The following is a 20,621-nucleotide window of genomic DNA, read 5'->3' as shown; positions in this document are numbered from 1 at the left end:
CTGTACTGAAGCATTATGAAGTTTCTCATCATTTAAATAATAAGTCGCCTTTTTATTCTTCCAACCAAAATGGATAACCTCACACTTATCCATGTTAAACTCAATCTGCCAAATTTTGGCCCATTCACCTAATCTGTTCATATCCATTTGTAAATTTCTTATCTCTTCATTGCAACTTACTTTCCCACCTATTTTGGTGTAATCTGCAAATTTAGCTATAATACCTTCTATCCCTGAATCCAAGACATTAATTTCGATTGTAAGTAGTTGGGGCCCAAGGACTGAACCCTGTGGCATCCCACTAGTTACAGCTTGCCATCCAGAAAAAGACCCATTTATCCTGACTCTCTGCTTTCTGTTGGTTAACCAATTCTCTATCCAAGCTAATATATTACCCCTAACTCCATGTGATCTTATCTTGTGTATTAATCTTTTGTGCGGCACCTTATCAAAGACCTTCTGGAAGTCCAGATATACTACATCTACAGGGTCCCCATTATCCACTTTACTTGTCACATCTTCAAAGAGCTCTAGTAAATTAGTCAAACACGATTTACTCTTCATAAAACCATGCTGACCCTGATGGATTGCATTTTGACTTTCCAAATGCCCCATTACTACTTCCTTAATAATGGATTCCAACAATTTCCCAACAACAGACGCTGAACTAACTGGTCTATAGTTTCCTACTTTCTGCCTCCCTCGCTTTTTGAATAAGGCATTATATTAGCATTTTTCCAATCCTCTGGATCCTTTCCGGAATCCAGGGAATTTTGGAATATTATAGTCAATGCATCCACTATCTCCACTGCCACTTCCTTTAAGATCCTGGGATGCAGGACCTGATGTCCTGGGGACTTGTTACCCTTTAATCCCAATAGTTTGCTCATTACTTTTTCTCTAGTGATGTTGATTGTTCTAAGTTCCTTCTTCTCTATGCCCTTTGCACTACCTGTTACTATTGGGGTTGTACTAATGTCCTTCACCGTGAAAATTGAGGCAAAATATTGATTAAGCATCTCTGCCATTTCTGCGTTCCCCACTATTAACTCCCTGGTCTCATCCTCCAAGGGACCAATATTCACATTAGCTACTCTCTTTCCTTTTATATACTCGTAGAAGTTTTTGCTATCAGTTTTTACATTTTGCGATAGTTTTCTTTCATAATTTACCTTTGCTCTTTTTATTATTTTTTTAGTAACCCTTTGTTGATCTTTAAAAGCTTCCCAATCTTCCAGCCTGCCACTGACCTTTGCAATTTGGTATGCCTTAGTTTTTGCCTTTACATTATCTTTAACTTCCTTGCCTAGCCATGGATGCTTTTCCCACCTCTTACCATCTTTCTTCTTCTTTGGAATATATTTTACTTGGGAGGATTTGAATATCTCCTTAAATATCTGCCACTGCTCATCAACTGTCCTGCCTTGTAGTCTTCCTGCCCAATCCACTAGGGCCAAATCTGCCCTCATGCCTATGTAATTACCTTTGTTTAACTCCAGAACACTAGTGTGGGACTCAAGTTTCTTGCTCTCAAACTGAACTTGAAATTCTAGCATGCTATGATCACTCTTCCCTAGAGGATCCTTTACTATGAGATCATTAATTAATCCCATCTCATTACACAAAACCAAATCCAGAATAGCCTGCTTCCTGATTGGTTCCACAACATATTGCTCCAAGAAACAATCTCTAATACACTCTATGAACTCTCCTTCGAGGCTACCCTTGCCAATTTGATTAGTCCAGTCTATAGGCATATTAAATTCACCCATGATTATTGCCGTGCCTTTCTTACATGCTCCCAGTTTATATACTCCTGGTTTATACTGTGCCCTACTGCTGAACTACTGTTTGGGGACCTATAGATTACTTCCACCAGGGACTTCTTTCCCTTGCTATTTCTTACTTCTACCCAGACTGACTCTATGTCTTGCTCTCCAGTGCCTATATCATTCCTCACTATAGCACTGATCTCTTTCTTTACTAACAAAGTTACACCACCTCCTTTTCCTCCCTGCCTATCCTTCTGAAACACTGAGTACCCTTGGATATTCAACTCCCAAACTTGTTCTCCCTGTAACCACGTCTCAGTAATTGCCACCAAATCATAACTATTTATCTCTATCTCTATTTGCACTGTTAACTCATTAGTTTTATTCCGAAAACTACACGCATTCAGGTACAAAGCCTTTAGGTTTTCCCTATTGTCAATTTTCCCTACTCTTACCTGATTCTTTGGTGCAATATGGCATTCACACACTCTGTCCCTTCCTTTCACTTTTTGGTAACAATCAGCCTCGTCACTAACCTGCACTCTTATCCTCTCCTTAAACTTTGATTTTTTTATATTTACATGCAACTGAACCCTCCCCCGACTATTTAGTTTAAAGCCCTATCTACAACCCTAGTTATGCGATTCGCCAGGACACTGGTCCCAGCATGATTCAAGTGGAACCCGTCCGAACAGAATAGCTCCCTCTTTCCCCAGTATTGGTGCTAATGTCCCATTAATTCAAACCCATTTCTCCCACACCAATCTTTGAGCCACGCATTTACCTCTTTAATCTTATTGACCCTGTGCCAATTAGCTCGTGGCTCTGATAGTAATCCGGAGATTATTGCCTTTTTAGTTCTGCTTTTTAATTTAACCCCTAGTTGCTTGTATTCCCTCAGCAGAACCTCTTTCCTTGTTCTACCTATATCATAGGTACCTACATGGACCACGACAATTGGATCTATCTCCTCCCACTCCAAGTTCCTCTGCAGCCCAGATGAGATATTCTTAACCCTGGCGCCAGATAGGCAACACAACCTTCGGGACTCTCGATCCTGGTTACCGAGAACAGTATCTATTCCCCTAACTATACTATCCCTGATTACAACTACATTTCTCTTTTCTCCCCCTACTTGAATGGCTCCCTGTACCACGGTGCTATGGTCAGTTTGCTCATCTTTCCTATAGTCCCCACTCTCGTCCACACAGGGAGCAAGAATCTTGAACCTGTTGGATAAGGGTAAGGGCTGAGGCTCCTGCAGTGCTACTTCTATGTGAAGGTCTATGCTGCATGTCGTCATCGTCCTCTTACAATTGAGTGACTATTAGGGCCTCCACTGCATCTCCATGACAGGAGCATTCTCACAGAGAGTATGTGCGCTGCTATTAGCCAGACAGGAGTCAAACGTTCATGAATGCAATGTAAGGAGCTTATGGTGTCTTCTCACTGCATGTCGTCATCATTCACCACAAATTGAGCAGCTATGAGGGCCCTCTGAGAGCGCCTGCCTTGTTTGGCTTGTGCATGGGCCTCATCGCCATCATTGTCGCCTTCGAGGACCTTCTCACAGTCATCACTGTCGACGTTCTCCTCATTGGAGGAGATCTCTAGCTCCTTCATCTCCTCCTCACCAGCTCCTTTCTCTGATACGGCGCCAGGTTGTAAAAGGCGCAGCAGACAATGATGATGCATGACACTGGATCCTCATTTTCAGCATCCCAATCGTTTGCTCCACCAAGGTGCGAGTTGCAGCATGAGCCTCGTTATAGCTTCACTCTGCTGCAGTCTGAGGCCATCACACAGGTATCATCAGCCCTTGTCTCCAAGGAGCCATCCTTGCAGTTTCTTTGGACCCTGGGAGACTTCAGGGATCTGTGACCAACTGAGAATGTAGGAGTCGTGGACACTTCCTGGAAACTGTGCACAGACCTGCAGGATGTGTTTGTCGTGGTCGCACACCAGCTGCACATTCAGTGAATGGAATCCCTTGTGGATGACATAGACACCCGAGATCTGGGAAATCCAATCGTTCTTGCATCCTGGCTGTCCTGGTCCCAGGCGAAATGCAGAAAGTTGTGTGCCATCGCGAAGATGGCATCCGTGACCTCATGGATGCCAACCTGTGGAGCCCTGAAAGGGACCACTGGCATAGAAATTGAGCACCACTGTCACTCACTTTCACAGTCACTGCTAGTGGATATCTCCATGTCCCTGTGGCTCCAAATCCTGCAGTTGCTGGCAGATGTGACCAACCTATTCCCTAGACATGCGCAGTTGTCAGCGACACAGGTTGTTAGTCATCTGCAGGAATGAAAGGCGGCGTCTCTAGACCCTGGGTCTAGCTAGGTGCTGACCAGCGACGGCTCACTGGCTCTTCGGGAGCCCCAGTTGCCCCTTCTTCCAGAGGGTGCTGCTCCTCCCTCTGTGCAATCAGGCGCCTCAGTCGCTCTCTTCTCCGTCGTATTCGCTCTCTGTATGTCACAATGCATACAGCTAGTTCATCAGGCTCCATGCTACCGATGTACTCCTCCTGCAGGATGAAAGAGAGAGGGTTGGCATGGTGTACTCAGAATCTCTCTTGGTTAAGTCTGAAGGCCCCTTAACACGTCCCGGAGAGTGCTGGCCTCTGGATGGCCAGAGATTAATGTGCTGCATGGCTGCCCGAAACCTCACCCAACTGACTGATTGGTTGCAGCTTCCCCCACTGGACTGCATTCTGTGCTCTCAGCTCAGGCGCAGGTATTCCCCTAACCTGCACTGCAAGGCTGCACTGTTATCTTGGATCATGGGTTAGACTGGTCCAAACCGGGATGATAACATTGCAAGGCACTATGAGTGTCTCCACCAGTGATTGCTCCATGGCCAGCTTTAGCGAGGAGATTGTACAATGTGCCCAGTCGCCCAATTGTTCTGCAGTTCACTAAAATGCTTATTAGTTTGCAGTCTGTGTCCAAGGGGTGAAAAGCTCTAGAGCACTTGGTGGCACTTTGATGCCTGTGCATTGCTTGAGTGGGTAGATAAGCTAGAGGCCCGATCGCAATCATGTCAACGTGGCTGCGCCTGAACTGTCTCACTGCAGAGGAATGGTCACTTCATACAAGGTGTTGCTAATATGTGACCGCTTCCCTCACCCCCCCCACCACATGTGCTTGTACCACCTTCAACCGCAGCCACTCAATGCAGGCCTGAAGCCCTGTGTTACTCCTACAGAGTCCTAATGGCCACAGCTCATACTGGAGAAGCTGGCTTATGTGAGCAACCACATCCTGGGACATACGAGGATGCCTCAAATATTTGCCTTTCTTGCACCTCTGGATAAGAGCACTGCCGGCAATACACCCATAGATGGGCCATTGCAGTGGTCCAGTTTGCCAGCCTCTTGGCCTTATAGAGGCTCTCCCTTTGCTGCTTAGGCCCCTGCTTCTCCTGGCCCTATGCCAACCTGCATGGGCCGTCCTTCTCCTCATCTGGATGAGAGCCATTACCAAGGCAGGTTTGCCTGCATCATCGATGCCTCAGTGGATGTGTGAATGAATTGAAGTGATACATTTAGTGAGCATGTCCTTTCCAGGTTTCTCTCCATCTAAAAGCCAGCAGGCCAGTGCTAAGGCCTTCGCCTGGCATCTGTCTAGACATGTCATTCCCACCCCACCCCTTCCAGGTAAAGGACATCCTGGAGAACCAGAGACAGATGTTCCTCCCGTTCACACATGAATACGTATGGTGATGTCATTCTGTGGCCGGGGTGATGAGAGCCATGTGCAAGAAGCCTCACGCGGGCACTTTTCTGCTTGGCTCCACTATCCCTGAGACTCTATAGTGCAGTAGTGGGCAACCTGTGGCCCATCAGGTTTCTGAGTGTGGCCCACGAGACGTTTTTATGACCATTGCCCATGCGCAGTGCTGCCAGATTCTGCTGGTTTCTGTCTGCGTAGTTTATTTCCTGACAGTATTACTAAAGTAATAGTGCGTGTGAAGTGAGGTGTGTGCTGATTGCACACAACATTGACTGTAAGAACCATGTGCTCCCTCTGCTTCCAATCAAAGTGCTGCTACGATTCAGTCGGCATGCCCCTTCTTATTCATGGATGCTTGGTTAGTGCACATGCCCCATTTCAATCTTGCAGCTCACTGAGATGAAGGAGAGCCAATCATGTGGCCCACTCACTAGCCTAGGTTTCCCATCACTGCTATAGAGAGGCCATCACCTTGGCAGCATAGAAAGATTAACTGCAAGATCCCTTGTCAGCCAAGACCATTTACCCAGGAGGATGGAGGTTTGGAGTCGGGCGTTTGCTATCGTCCACCAGCCGTGTCCCTTGGACACATCCACCTCCCTCCCGCCTTTCATCCCTGCCTCTGACAGCAGCCGATAGCAGATCACACAGAATGAACGGCAGCTCCACACCTTGCTGGGATCTCGATGTTATGAAACCCCTGAGTTGGGAAGAAACCTGCTGCAATGTGGGCTTAGAGGAGAACATACAGTTGCCTCATAATTATTAGGGTGTCCCTTCAGTTAGTCACTTGAGCTGACCTTGAACTTCAACCGCCCGAAAAGACCCTCCTCCCACCTTGTGGGATCTCACTGACTGACTAACTGCATGGTCAAGGTCAGATTGGAAAAAAGGCGCACGTCACCTTTCAAACTCAATCCATCACCTTCTACCTGCCCCCTGTCGCCCACCAATTTCCCCCTATCACCCTTGACCCCTCCAGCATCAACATTCCTCTCCCCCCATTATCCTGGACCCTATCACAATCTATCTCCACATGCCTTTCCTCCCCTCAGAGCCAGAACCCGTTACAATCCCCATGCCCAACCTGACCTTGCCCCCTCCTATTATCCAAGTCTTGTCCCCCACCGTGACCACCCCCCACCTCCCCCCCACCCCAAATAGAGCTTTACCTATCAGACTCTCACTCAGGACCTGCCACCCTTCCTCATCTCATCCCCGCTTTGACAGTGGCTGCTGCGTCCCATCACCAATACCCTGAGCTCACCTGCGCAGTAACCCACTGTTGATATCACCGACACTGCTGTCTAAGAAAATTTCCCTCCCTCTTCCTGGACACTCTCTTTCCCTTCCCCAGTAATCCTGCCTCCCCTGTCCAGCCTTCATTCCACCCATCCACTCTACTGACCTTTGCCCCTGGATTTCGAGCCTTCGCCTGCCTTCACTGACCAGCCTTGGCACAGTGTTTGTTACCGACACTCAAGTGAAGTTATGCAATGTTGCCAAGCAGGAGAAACCAATATCTACTGACCTCAAAGTCATGAAAGAGATGAAGCTTGCCAGGTGCACACCACTTGGGTAACTTACTTTGGAGGGTGAGCTTCATTCTGGCGAGGTAACCTTTTAATTAGCATGCATGAGATGCTAATGAATGCAGATGTGGTTCTCGACAACTCAACCCACTGTTAACCAGCCGTCAAAGTCTGGAGAACAAAATTCCAAACTAATTTTCAGCTGGCGGGAAACTGGCTTTTTCAATCATGTCAAATTAAGTGCCCCTGCCTGCCACGATTGAAAATTCTGTACATCGTTAGGTTTTCCTTGATTTTGCTTGCTAATACTTTTTCATGCCTTCACTTTGTTTTCCTAAATTCCTTTTTGTGTTCATCCTTGCATTTCCTGTAATCCACTAGGCTTTTTGCAGTACAGTAAGTCCTCACTTAATGTTGTGGTTGTGTTCCTGACAATCACGATTTTAAGTGAAACAATTTTAACTGAATCATGGGTTCCCATAGGAATCAATGTTTAACATTGGAGTTAGGTTGCTTCAGACATTTCTTGCCCAGAAAAACCAATGTACAAGTTGAAATATTGTACCGTACGTGTGTAGCACTGTGCATTCCTTGCTGAAATAACTAAAATATAAAATAAGTATTGTATAAATTCAAATTAGATAACACTCCCCCTCGTTCTTCTTAGGCAGTCCCTTGGGTTTGAGGATGACATGCTTCCACTCTGGTTCGATAGGTTCTGAGATGGCTGATAAATCCAATGCACAATCTGCAGACTGTGCCATATGTCGGCAGCTGTTGCTTGGAGGGTCAGTTAGATGAGTCCTGAAAAAGAGTCATATTGGACTCGAAATGTTAACTCTGTTTCTCTCTCTACCCTTGCTGCCAGACCTGCTGAGTTCTCCCAGCACTTGTTTTTATTTCAGTTAGATGAGTTGTTTGGAGGTTTTTCCACATTCTCTGCCACCTTGACTTCGCATGTTCCTGACAAAGTGTCTCTATGTTCGGTGCCTTCCTGAATGAACCTTGTCCCATTTTAGTCGGTCACCATGAATCGGAGGAGATGTTTGACCTCTTCAGGGATGCTTTCAAGACAGCCCTCAGTGGAGGTGGCTTTGCGTGATTAGCATCTTGATGCAGGGCATGTTGGTTTGGGAGATGACCCTGCTGTTGTACCACCTTTCTTGCCACTGGATTTGGAGGATCTTTCAAAGGCACTGCTGGTGGGGCCTCGAGGTGCCTGCTACAGGTTTTCCAAGCCTCAGAAACATAGATGGGAGTGTGACGATCACTGTTGCCTGGTGAATGATGACTTTTGAGATCCTGGTCCTTTTCTTCTGAAAAGGCCAATGACTGGAGATGGAGTGATTTTAATTTTGAGTTGAAGGCAGCATACAACAACCAGGTCATGGTGGAGTTAATGAGACAAAGCTCCAAGGTCGTCAACAACCTTGAAAAGCCTTCTCCTTGTAGCAGAAAAGTCTTCTCCCGGTAGATCTCCTTGTAGCAGTTAATGCTATCACTGATCATGCTGTTCACTTTGACACTATTCTCTGTTTGGGTCATCCTCCATGAAGATTTACAATGCCTCTTCTATGAGCTAGATAGCTCTTGACTAAGCTTGAGGGGATGGTGTTTCAGCACAGTCTTCTCTTCATCTCATTGACTCTCTAGTTCCATTAATTCTTCATTGGACATTTCCTCACCAAGCAAATCCACCAAGTCAGCCAGCCTTCCTGGCCAAGGTGATGATTTCATGCTGAACCTCAGGGACAGCATCATGAGATTCTCTGTGGTCACTGGCACGCCCGGGCTACAATTTCAGCCTGGCACTGTTCCCAATGACGTGACTTCATCCCATGAATCAGCGATATTGTAGATGCCCTTGAGGATGTTGTAGCCACGCCAAATCTCTGTGACAGATGGCAGCATTCTCACCATCTGCTGCCTTGATGAGCTGGGAGAAGGTGCGGTGTAGATAGTAGTCTTTAAACATTGCTATTGCTCCCGGATCCATGGGCTGTATGAATGAAGTCATGTTGGGTGGCAAGAAAGTGACCTTCACATTTTCAAACATTTCATCAAGGCTGACAGGATGACCTGGGCAATTATGCAAGAGGAGCAATATTTTGAAGGCGAGATTGTTTTGGTGCAACATTCCCTCCAGGCAGGGTGTCATACAGAGATGTCATTCAAGCTTTCTTATTTGAATGCCAAATGACGTGCAAATGTTCCATGGAATAACCCCTCAATGCCTGTGGTGTCTCAGACTGGTACATCACTAAGGGCTTAAACTTAAAATCTCCTGCAGCGTTTCCAACAAGCAGAACAGTCAGGTGATCTTTGGCAGCATTAAATCCTGGCATCAGCCGGAATCGTCTCAGATTTGCACTAAGTGCAGTAGGAGGCTTGAAAAACGACATTTTGCCCGCCAGCCACAATGGCAGGTTTTCACGCCGTGTTGTCCGCCTTCCCCCTCATTAATTATACAGCCATAGGAAACACACAGTCTCACTGGTGGGTGGCCTCTGAATCACCCGACACGCTGGTACCTCACCATTTCCTCAGTCCAGGTGCCATATCTAAAGTGCAGCCGCACTCACAGTTCTCAATGCTTGGAGCCAAAGACTGCTGCAGTGAAAGCCAAGAAAGGTTCAGTGACCGGTCACTGGAATGCCTTTTGGAGGCCTGCCGTGATGTCCTCCACCACCCCCGCTCTGGCCGCAGGAGGTCCAGCAATCTCATTGCTCCAGCTTGGTAGGCGATGGCAATGGTGATCAGTGCCAAAGCTACACAGAAAAGGTTGGCTATCCAGTGCAGAAAGAGGATGAATGATCTCAGCCGTGCAGTCAGGGTAAGGCAACTGTTTCATCACTCTAAACTCACACACTCACAAGGCCATCACACATTCACTGGCATCTCATTCACTGCCAGTTCAAGGGACATCGCCATTCATTCTTTCACATACACCCTCACATCTCTATCTGGCCTCCTCTCCTCTGGAGACCTCCTCCTTAGCCTTCACCATCTTGAGGACACTTGCACAGATCAACATGTGCCCCCACACACACCCTGGGATACCCCCATCCCCCCCAGCACTGTATAAATTTCCTGATGTCAGCACTGGATAGGTGAAAGGGGGACAGGGCACCTTGACCACCCTCCAGGTGTCCCTTTGCCTCATCAACAGCTCTAACAGGACTCTGCAGGCTCCATGCAGGAAAGATGTTTACCTTGGCTGGGGTGCCCACAATGACAGATCACAGTCTCGCATTAATCCTAAGACCATCTAGGACTGAGATTTGTAGGAGTTAGTGAGTGGAGGGTTCGGAGTAGTTGCAACCCAGTAACCCATAGTGTACGTAAGGCACTCTCCATGAATGGACTGTAAAGTAATCTTGAAACTTTCTGGCATGAAGAAGATGTCAAGGGATATGGGTTTACTATGGGTGAGTGGCGACTGGGAGTCAGGAACATGATCTTCCCTGATCAATCTGCATGGAGGAGTGATCTCGAGAGGCTGAATTGTGTTCTCATGCTGCTCCTCCCTGTGCACCCATATATCTGCTTCTGCCTGAAAGAGCTCTCTGTCAGGTCGGCTCCTCTTTGGGAGCAGGTGTCAGGTGACATGAGTGCATCCCTGTCGAGTTTAGATTTGATATTGCTTCCAAGTTGCCACGTACATGGACTTTGTGAGGGCGTGGGATAAATCTCATTTCTCCTTATGGGTGCCTGAGGTTGCGGTAGAACGGAGTGCTTTGCAGGTTCTAATGTGTGCATTTAACACCCGGGCTCTGTACATCAGCACAGTTTGGCACATGCAAAGGATCAAACCAACAGCAGGGCAGATGTTAAGTAGTGCATTTGAATTCAATTCAATAACAAATCAAGGTACTTTAGAACAAAGTTTAATGTCTATTACCAAAAAGGAGCTGGAGCCTGCCAGCCTCCAGAGGATAGAAAACCAAATAGTAAGGGAAATGAGGAGGTGGTGGCACAGTGGTAATGAAACTGGACTGGTAATACAGGTGCCCATGCTAACGCTCTGGGGACATGGGTTCATATCCCACCACAGCAGTCGGTGGAATTTAAACTCAAGAAATAATTCTTGAATCTAAAGTTAGCCTCAGTAATGGTGACTGTGACCATGAAACTACCATCGATTATTGTAAAAACACATCTAGTTCACTAATGCCCTTTAGGGAAGGAAATCTGCTGTACTTACCTGGTCTGGCCTACATGTGACTCCAGACTCACAGCAATGTGGTTGATTCTTAACTTCCCTCTGAAATGACCTAGCAAGCCATTCAGTTCAAGGGCAATTAGGGTTGGGCAATAAATGCTGGCCTTACCGGTGACACCTACATCCTATGAAAGAATAAAACAGGTGTCTCAGCAGCTTACTCTGCCTGGAATCTGTTAGCTATCAGATTGTCACAGGCTTATCTGCCATGCCGTACCCTTGCAGTGTTCCTCTGTGACAACGTGCATCACCATTCCCTTCACCATCCTCATCGTCGGAGGAGACAACTCAATCTGTCATGTCTTCCTCAGCCAAGATATGTTTTGTAGCACGAGGTTGTGCGGGGCAGTAGGCAACGATGATCCAGGACACTGTCTGTGGTGAGTATTGGAGAGCCCCGCCTGAGCAGTCCAAACATCTGAACCTCATCTTCAGGAGGCCTATCATCTGCTCAATCGTGGACCTGGTGGAGGCATGTGTAGCATTGTAGCTCTCTTCAGCAGCACTCACCTCCAGCAAACTGATGTCATTAGCCAGGTCATCTTGGGCTATCCTTTATCCCCAAGGAGCCAGTCCTGAAATTGCCAAGGTCGTTCAAAAACTTGTGGCACCTGGGAGTGGGTCAGAATATAGGTGTTGTGAGAGTTTCCTGGAAACCAAGCACAAGCATGCAGAGTTTGTCCTCTGTGATCACGTACCAATTGCACATTCAACCTTTTCTATTGATGAATGTGATTGGCTGTTTCCAGGGAGCTCTCAACGCCCCAAGTGTGCAGTCAATAGCGCCCTGCACTTGTGGGAAACCTGCAATTGCTGCAAATCTCAATTTTCTTACAGACTGGCTTTTGGGATCCAGGTGTAATTGGACAAATTGGTGCACTCTGCTGAACAGGGCATCTGTCAGCTCATGGATGCAGTGTGTGTCACTGACTGGGAGATACCGCACACGTCCCAAATGCAGCCCTGGAAGGAGCTACTGGCAAAGAAGTTTAAGGCAGCGGTGACCTTTAATGTCACCGGCATGGGATTGCCTCCAAGTCCTTGTGGCCTCAGGTCATCATGGAGAAGCTGACAGCTGTAAGTGACCACATTCCAGGATATCCTAAGTTGCCTCCGGCAAGGTACACTACCTGCAATATGCCCGTGGTTGGGCCAATGCTCACCATTGCTCTGGCTCCAGGTTTCCAGCATCCTGATCTTCTTGTGGCCCCACTGGTCCTTGCTGCTCAGGCCATGGCTCCTCCTGGCTCTGTGCCAATCTGTGACTGGCCCTCTTCTTCCTCATCTGGCCAGTGGGAAGGCAGGGTTGCCTAGCACCTGCATCATCTAGGCCTCCGTGGATCTGTGAACAAATTGCAGAAATCAATCTAGTGAGCATGTTCTTATCAGGCTTGCCTCCATCTCTAAGCCACCTAGCCAGTGCTAAGCCCTGTGCCTGGCTTCCATCTATACATGGCATCCCCACCCCACTCCTTCCAGGTGAAGGACATCCTGGAGGAGCAGAGATGGGTGTTCCTCCTGTTCATACCTGCCTGTGCATGGAGACATTGCTCTTTGACCAGGGTGATGAGAACCATGTGCGAGAACCCCGCCTCAGACACTATTCAGCTTGTGCCCATTGCCCTCAAGACTTTATAGAGAGTCCATTGCCGTGGCAACTTAGAAAGACACACTACATGAGCCCTTGTCAGCCATGACCATTCACCCGGGAGGATAGAGGTTTAGAGTCGGGAGTTTGCTGCTGTCCTTCAGCCGTGCCCCTTAGAGACATCGACCTCCCTCCCTCCCTTCATCCCTGCCTCTGACAGCAGCAGATGTCAAATCACACAGAATGAATGGCTTCTCCATACCTTGCTAGGATCTCGATGTTATGAGACCCATGAGTCACGAACAAACCTACTGCAATGTGGGCTTCACCATAGAGAGGAGAACATAATTGAGCATTGTAGACATTCAGTTGTCTCATGATTATTAGGGTGCCCCTTTAGTTGGCCAATTGTGCTCACCTTGAACTCCACCCACCCAAAAAGATCTGCCTCCCACTTCGAGGATCGCAGTTTTAGAGTGACAGTGTTGTATAGCAGAGAATGCCAAAATGCTGCTTGTCACATTTGAGACTCACTCCATTTGCTTCTACCCTGCACCTGTCAACCACCAACCTCCTTCCATCACCCTTGACCCACCCAATATCACCATTTTTCTCCCCCCGACACCCTTGACCCTCCCCCCGTTGGCCTTGCACCTATAACCTTCACCCTCCACATGCCTTCTCTCGCCTCTGAGCATACACCCATTACTGTTCCTGTGTGCACCCTGACCCTGACACTCCCATTATCTGAGCCACCTGTTTTGTCCATCCCGTAACCTCCCCCCACCATCTATTGAAACCTTCAGCTACCCGACTATCACCCTGAATTTGACTGCATCCTACTTCGCCCTCTCTGTGTGACCGTTCCCTCTGCTGCCAGTACCCTCAGTTCAACTCTCAAGACTCCACTGTAGACAGCAGTGACCTCACCCTCTAGTACCATCTCTCTCCCATCATCAATGTTCAGAAATTCCCTCCCCTGCCCAACCACAAGACCCCGAAACCCAACATGCAAGGCGCTTCCCTCCATCACAGGTCACTGCCCTCCATCACAGGTCACTGCACCCTCGCATTCCATCACTGCCTCTGTCCCTGCTCTGGACAGTCTGTCTTCCTTCCCCGGACAACTTCCCTCCCTGCACCGGACAGTCTCTTCCTTCCCTGGACAGCCTTCCTCCCTGAGCCTGCCTCCAGTATCCATCACCCGCTCCATCTTTCGCCTCTCATCTCTAGCCTCTGCTCCAGACTTCCACCCTTATATCATATATATGCCTACCATATCCAGCCTCCACTCCACCCTTCCCCCACTTAGTCTGCCTGCCTCCCGTGTCCAGCCTTTGCTCAACTTGGCCGACTGACACCCAATCTGAGTCAAAGGCTGAACTTTGAGAGCAGTCCCCAGGAAGGGCAGAGCAGTGGCTACTCACTTCAAAGTCATGGAACAACTCAGGTGCATGCCACTGACATGGAACCATAAATATGAACCTTCTAATTTCTGACTGGCGGGGAACTTGATTCCGGGAAGGTGGCCTTTTAATGAGCATGCATAACACATTAATGCATACAGAAAGGCTTGCCGACATTGTTTGCCTTTAAGCCGCCTTTAAAGTCCCGAGAATTTAATTGCTAAAGTTCATCCCGCTGTTGGGAAACTGATTTCTTGCCTCCAGCCAAATTAAGATCCCTGCCTGCCAAGCTTCCCACTGCTGGCAGGACAAGAAGATTCCGCCTTCCGACTGAGAACACTCACTCTGCTCATCCTGTAGGTCTTCATAGAGGTTTTTGGCTTTTGCTTGCTTGACCAACAAACTAAGAGGCATTAGTGGAGTACAGAAAGTGCAGGGTGGAGCTTAAGAAAGCAATTAGGAGAGCAAAGAGGGGATATGAGAAAGCTCTGGCTGGTAAAAGTAGGGAAAATCCCAAGATATTCTATAAGTATATCAATGGGAAGAGGATAACCAGGGAAAGAGTAGGGCCCATAAGGGACCAAGGAGGCAACCTATGGGTGGAGCCAGAGGACATCGCTAAAGTGTTGAATAAATACTTCACATCCGTCTTCACCCAAGAGAATGAGGATGAAGGTATCGAACACGGGGAGAGAGACTGCGAGATTCTTAAGCAAATTGATATAGGGAGTGACAAGGTATTGGAGGTGTTGTCAGGCTTAAAAGTGGACAAATCTGCAGGTCCAGATGATCTGTGTCCCAGACTGCTGAGGGAGGCAAGGGAGGAGATCGCAGGGGCTCTGACCCAAATTTTTAATTCCTCTCTGGCCACGAGGGAGGTGCCAGAGGACTGGAGAACAGCTAATGTGGTTCCGCTATTTAAGAAGGGTTGTAGAGATAAGCCAGGGAACTACAGGCCAGTGAGTCTCACGTCAGTGGTAGGGAAACTATTGGAGAAAATCCTGAAGGAGAGAATCAATCTCCACTTGGAGAGGCAAGGTTTGATCAGGAATAGTCAGCATGGCTTTGTCAGAGGAAGGTCATGCCTAACAAATTTGATTGAATTTTTTGAGGAGGTGACCAGGTGTGTAGATGAGGGTAGTGCAGTTGATGTAGTTTATATGGATTTCAGCAAAGTCTTTGACAAGGTCCCACATGGGAGACTTATAAAGAAGGCAAATGCACATGGGATACAGGGTAATTTGATAAGGTGGATTCAAAATTGGCTTAGTTGTAGGAGACAGAGGGTGATGACAGAAGGCTGCTTTAATGACTAGAAGCCAGTGTACAGTGGCGTACCACAGGGATCTGTGCTGGGTCCCCAATTATTTGTCATTTATATAAACGACATAGATGACTATGTGGGAGGTAGGATTACTAAGTTTGCGGATGACACAAAGATTGGCCAGGTGGCTAACAGTGAGGTTGAGTGTCTTGGGCTACAAGAAGATATAGACGGGATGGTCAAATGGGCAGAGAAGTGGCAGATGGAATTTAATCCTGAAAAGTGTGAGGTGATACATTTTGGAAGGAGTAATTTGACAAGGAAGTATTCAATGAATGGCATGACAGTAGGAAGTTCTGAGGAACAAAAGGACCTTAGCGTGTGTGTCCATAGATCTCTGAAGGCGGAGGGGCATGTTAGTGGGGTGGTGAAAAAGGCATATGGGACACTTGCTTTTATCAATCGAGGCATAGCTACCAAAAGTAGGGAGGTCATGTTGGAGTTGTATAGAACCTTGGTGAGGCCACAGCTGGAGTACTGCGTGTAGTTCTGGTCACCACATTATAGGAAGGATGTGATTGCACTGGAGCGGGTGCAGAGGAGATTCACCAGGATGTTGCCTGGGATGAAACATTTAAGTAATGAAGAGAGGTTGGATAGACTTGGGTTGTTTCTGTTGGAGCAGAGAAGACTGAGGGGCGACCTGATCGAGGTGTACAAGATTATGAGGGGCATGGACAGGGTGGATAGGGAGCAGCCGTTCCCCTTAGTTGAAGGGTCAGTCACAAGGGGACACAAGTTCAAGGTGAGGGGCAGGAGGTTTAGGTGGGATGTGAGGAAAAACCTTTTTACCCAGAGGGTGGTGACGGTCTGGAATGCACTTCCTGGGAGGGTGGTGGAGGCGGGTTGCCTCACATCCTTTAAAAAGTACCTGGATGAGCACTTGGTACATCATAACATTCAAGGCTATGGACCAAGTGCTGGTAAATGGGATTAGGTAGGTAGGTCAGTTGTTTCTCACGTGTTGGTGCAGACTCGATAGGCCGAAGGGCCTCTCCTGCACTCTGTGATTCTGTGATCCTGTGATCCAGACTGCCAAGAGTCTTTCCTTGTTCTCCATTATGGTGTTTCTAGTCTGATTCACCCTGCCAACACTTAAAAGGTGTGACACTTTGCGCATTTCGTTTGATTTTTGTCAGTGTTACTGCGGATTGTTCCCATTGATGTAGGGGGTGCTCTGCCAATATTGACTGCTCATTCTCCAGCCTCAAGATGCTTTGAAATATCCAATTTCACTGCTAGGCTGATGGTTTTTCTTGTTTTCTTAGCAGTAACAGGCTCACTATTGGCTGGGTGTTTGTGACTCATGTTATTCCAAGGGATTGCAGCATTAAGTCACAAACCTGACAGGGAATTAGGGACTTTAAAATGGTTTCTCCTCAACTTCAGGAAATGGCTCTCTTATTGGCTTTAAAATGGTCTCTGCCTTACCTGCTGCAGAGAACAAGAGCCAGACTTGGGGGCTCCAAAATAAATCAGAAGACTGCAGAGTCAGCTTCCTGAAGGTTAAGTACTGTACACCCTCTATTTTTCACCCAAACAAGCCTGAGACATGAGGAAAGCATTTTACCTGTGTACAGTCATAAATGCCTCTCTCTGCCTCACCCAAAGTAGCAGACTGCGTGGGGCTCCAAATTAAAATCAGCTTGCAGTGTCAAGAAATGAGGCTTTTCTTCACAGAAATGAACAGCCCAGGCTTCAACTTCCCTGTTGATTTGGATATTCTTTCTTGAGAACTTTGATTCAGAGCATTTAAAAAAAATCTCAGTTCCCTTGAGTGCAGATGAAAATCTCTAATTGCACTTGATTCAAATGGCGGCAATTGGATCATGGGACCCAGTGTTGCAGCGACATGAAACAATGCAACGATGATGCACAATGACGACATGAAATGGCGCAAGATGAACTTGAATCCAAAATGACAATGCAAATTGGGAATACCAGCCCTAAAGACTGAATGACTTTGATGCAAAATAACATAAAGCAAGATGACTTAAAGTGAAGACTTACTGTATTCAGATCTTGGCATCTGAAAAATGTTTTCTTCATTTTCCTTATCCTACTATGGAACCTCTTTGACATATAGGGGAGTATAGATTTGTGAGGCCCGTCTGCTTTTCCTTGTGGGAAAATATTTGTTCTGTGCACTCCCTGGCTCCTCCTTAATGCCTCCCACTGCTCTGTCATGTCTGCTGATTCCTACTTCTCTTCCTGGCTTGTCAGCACTATGTTGAAAATCCCAGAATTTGTGTAAAATTGTTTAATTTGCAGAATAATCATGTCCCCATATAATAGTCCTTTCACAAATGAGTCAGTTATGAATATTTGCGTGACTCCATAGAAAAAATTCATAGAAAGCTGCCAAATTTGATGCCCTGATCAGAAAGAAACACATTCAGTTCTAAGAAGGACAGCCTTAAATTTCATACTACTGTTATAAAGTAGCCGAATATGACAGTGTCACAATGGAATATGCCAATATTGTGAGTGCCACAATTTCAAGGAAGATGCAAGTTATGCCCCATTCAGTTCCTTTGGTTCAATGGTGCTGTCAGAATTTGGATCCTTGGTATATCTATAATCGCCGAATGACATCTTACACTTCTTTAATTCAAAATGAATGTGGCTTTTGAACCCTGGGTGCTAACAAAACTTTAAGGGCAGTGAAGGAAAATGATTGAAAGTCCTCCCCATCCCCTCTTGCGAACAACTGCGTGAAAGTGTATTTATATATCACACTCAATAGTCAAAAGATTTCTGATGTTAGCAAATTCAGCCCATTAATTGCAACAGGAAATATTTTTGAAATGGATGCCTCAGTGAATGCAACAGCAATCAGATATTTCAACACCTATATAAATATCACTACATGACTTAATTTAAACATAGTGAAGATTCTTCAATCCATGTTCATTATTTGCTGGCTGGAAAATCAAGGAGAATAGCAACCATTGTGTAAACTTAACAGAGGAATGGATCCTGATGATCTTTTAAAAATCTGCTTGAAATAAAATGATTTACTATATAGCATTGTCCAACATTGAAATTAATTCATCCATGCTGGCATTTCCAAGGCTCAAATTAATTAGAACTGCTAAGCTAATACCTTTCAGTCAAATGGTGCAGGAATCTATTATCACCAGTTATAAATAGCTAAATGTTAACATCAAAACTACAGAACTGCCCTGTTTGTCTGATCAAACCCGCTCCCTTCTGATTTAGGTAATGCTCATTCAGCTATAAAGTTGCTACTTTTAAATATGTTCAATGATTATGCTTTTATTGGTTCTATTTATAATATATAAGTTCCGCCTGATACAGTTCCACCTATGCAGATCTTGTTGTAATGTAAAGAAACATAAGAGCCAATTTGTGCACAGAAATGCCCCTCAAACAGCAGTGAGATAAATAAGCAAATAATCTGCTTTAACATTGTTGGTTGAAGGATAAATGTTGTGCTATGATCCCAGCTGATATTAACTCTGGACAAGCCTGATCCCAGAGTGGAACCCAGCTTGATGGATCCTAACTTTTAATTGTTTGTTTAGATATGTGGAGAGTAGCTATTGAATAGAGTCACAGGAGTCAGCTGATGAACTTTAAACAAAAGAATAAAACATTTATTCAACAAGAAAAGATGAACTAGATTACAATACCCTTTCAATCACAACTATACTTTTACAGATATATACAGATTTGTAAGGATAACACAAGTTACAAAAGCTATCTTATACTCTAATGTCCATAGTAAGTACACAGTCCATGTAAACCAATAGGCACCTTGTGGTCAGGCACACCACACTCTGAAATCAAGTGACAGATGCCACTCCAGACAGATGCTATGGATCTCTCCTCAGCTGCCCCCAGATGTTTGTCCCACCATGAGTCAACAAGTCTCACTGAACTCCGTCTTTCACACGACGGTTTCCAATCTCCACTCTCAAGAGCTCACCTTGGAATCTTCTCCCAAATGGACACTTTCTCTCAGGTGCCTTCCGCAAGGGTTCACTTCCAGGGTTTCGAGCTCGCCTTCTGATGTTCCTCTTCCCTAGTCACCACATGCATTCAAGCTATCTTCCATGCATTCTCTCTCACTGTCTCAGCCATCAACAGTGCCATTGCTTCACATGCCATAGCAACGTTTTACAGACCTTCAGTTGTCTGTTTGGACCTGTTTGCCTCTTGCAAGCTGTTCTTGCTTTAAATCTGCTTTCTGCAGCTTTTGTCTGTTTAAATCTGAAGCTTGGAGCCTTTCTCTCTGCCCCTCACTCTTAACTTCATTAGCAGGACCTTTTCCAGGTTCCTGTCCTTCCTTTGACTAAAAGGTCTTCTTGGGACTTTCCCCTGTTCCACTCCCCTGGATTTTTGTAGCCTTTTCTTTCGCATGGGACTTGATATCCCTTTGCCCCAGTCTCTTCTGGCAGCTACTTTCAACTAACTTTAGCTTGGGACTGGTTATATGCCCCTTCTAGGTTACTTCTGCTTCACAGCTGTCTTCAAACCAACTGATCTCCTCTCCAACAGCTTCCAAAACAAACTGCTGTTTCTAGCTTTTCTGTATGTGTGTCTGTGGGAGGGATCTGCCTCCCTGGGCCCCTGTTGCTGGGCAACAGTCCAATTCTTCTACCCTTGTTTGTTTACCTTAGTTTAAGTTGTAAAACTCTCATTAGAAAAGCAGGCACCTTATTTGAAGTGAAACTAAAACTCAATTTGAGCTTTCTTAACACACAAATACAGAAATACAAATCAAACTTAACATTAAAGCTAAAACTCATTCCTGACATCTATAAATACCAATGCAACTTACTTAAACTGTCTCTCTTTCCTAACAGTTGGTTCACACACTAGGACAACTCCCTTGCTGCTTTTCAACTAGTGCTGTAAGATTCTTTACATTGGTGTGAAAAGGTACACAGAGCCTTGGTTTAATGTTTCATCTGAAAGATGGTACCTCTGATATCACATCACTCCCTCAGTACTACACTGAAATGTTAGCTTAGATTATATGCTGAAGTCTCAGAATTGGTAAGAATGTTT

The 20,621-nt window shown here is 46.2% G+C and overlaps 1 protein-coding gene across 1 annotated transcript in view; it reads left to right on the top strand.

Moving 5' to 3' along the window:
* Positions 1–20,621, top strand: part of myom1b (myomesin 1b) — a 210,909-nt gene that overhangs the window by 43,015 nt on the left and 147,273 nt on the right. The gene's annotated exons all lie outside the window — the stretch shown is intronic.

Source organism: Cetorhinus maximus, chromosome 4 (assembly GCF_964194155.1).
Source record: "Cetorhinus maximus chromosome 4, sCetMax3.hap1.1, whole genome shotgun sequence".
NCBI lineage: Eukaryota > Metazoa > Chordata > Chondrichthyes > Lamniformes > Cetorhinidae > Cetorhinus > Cetorhinus maximus.
The sequence above is the reverse complement of the archived record's forward strand: the minus strand, read 5'-3'. Positions and strand labels throughout refer to the sequence as shown.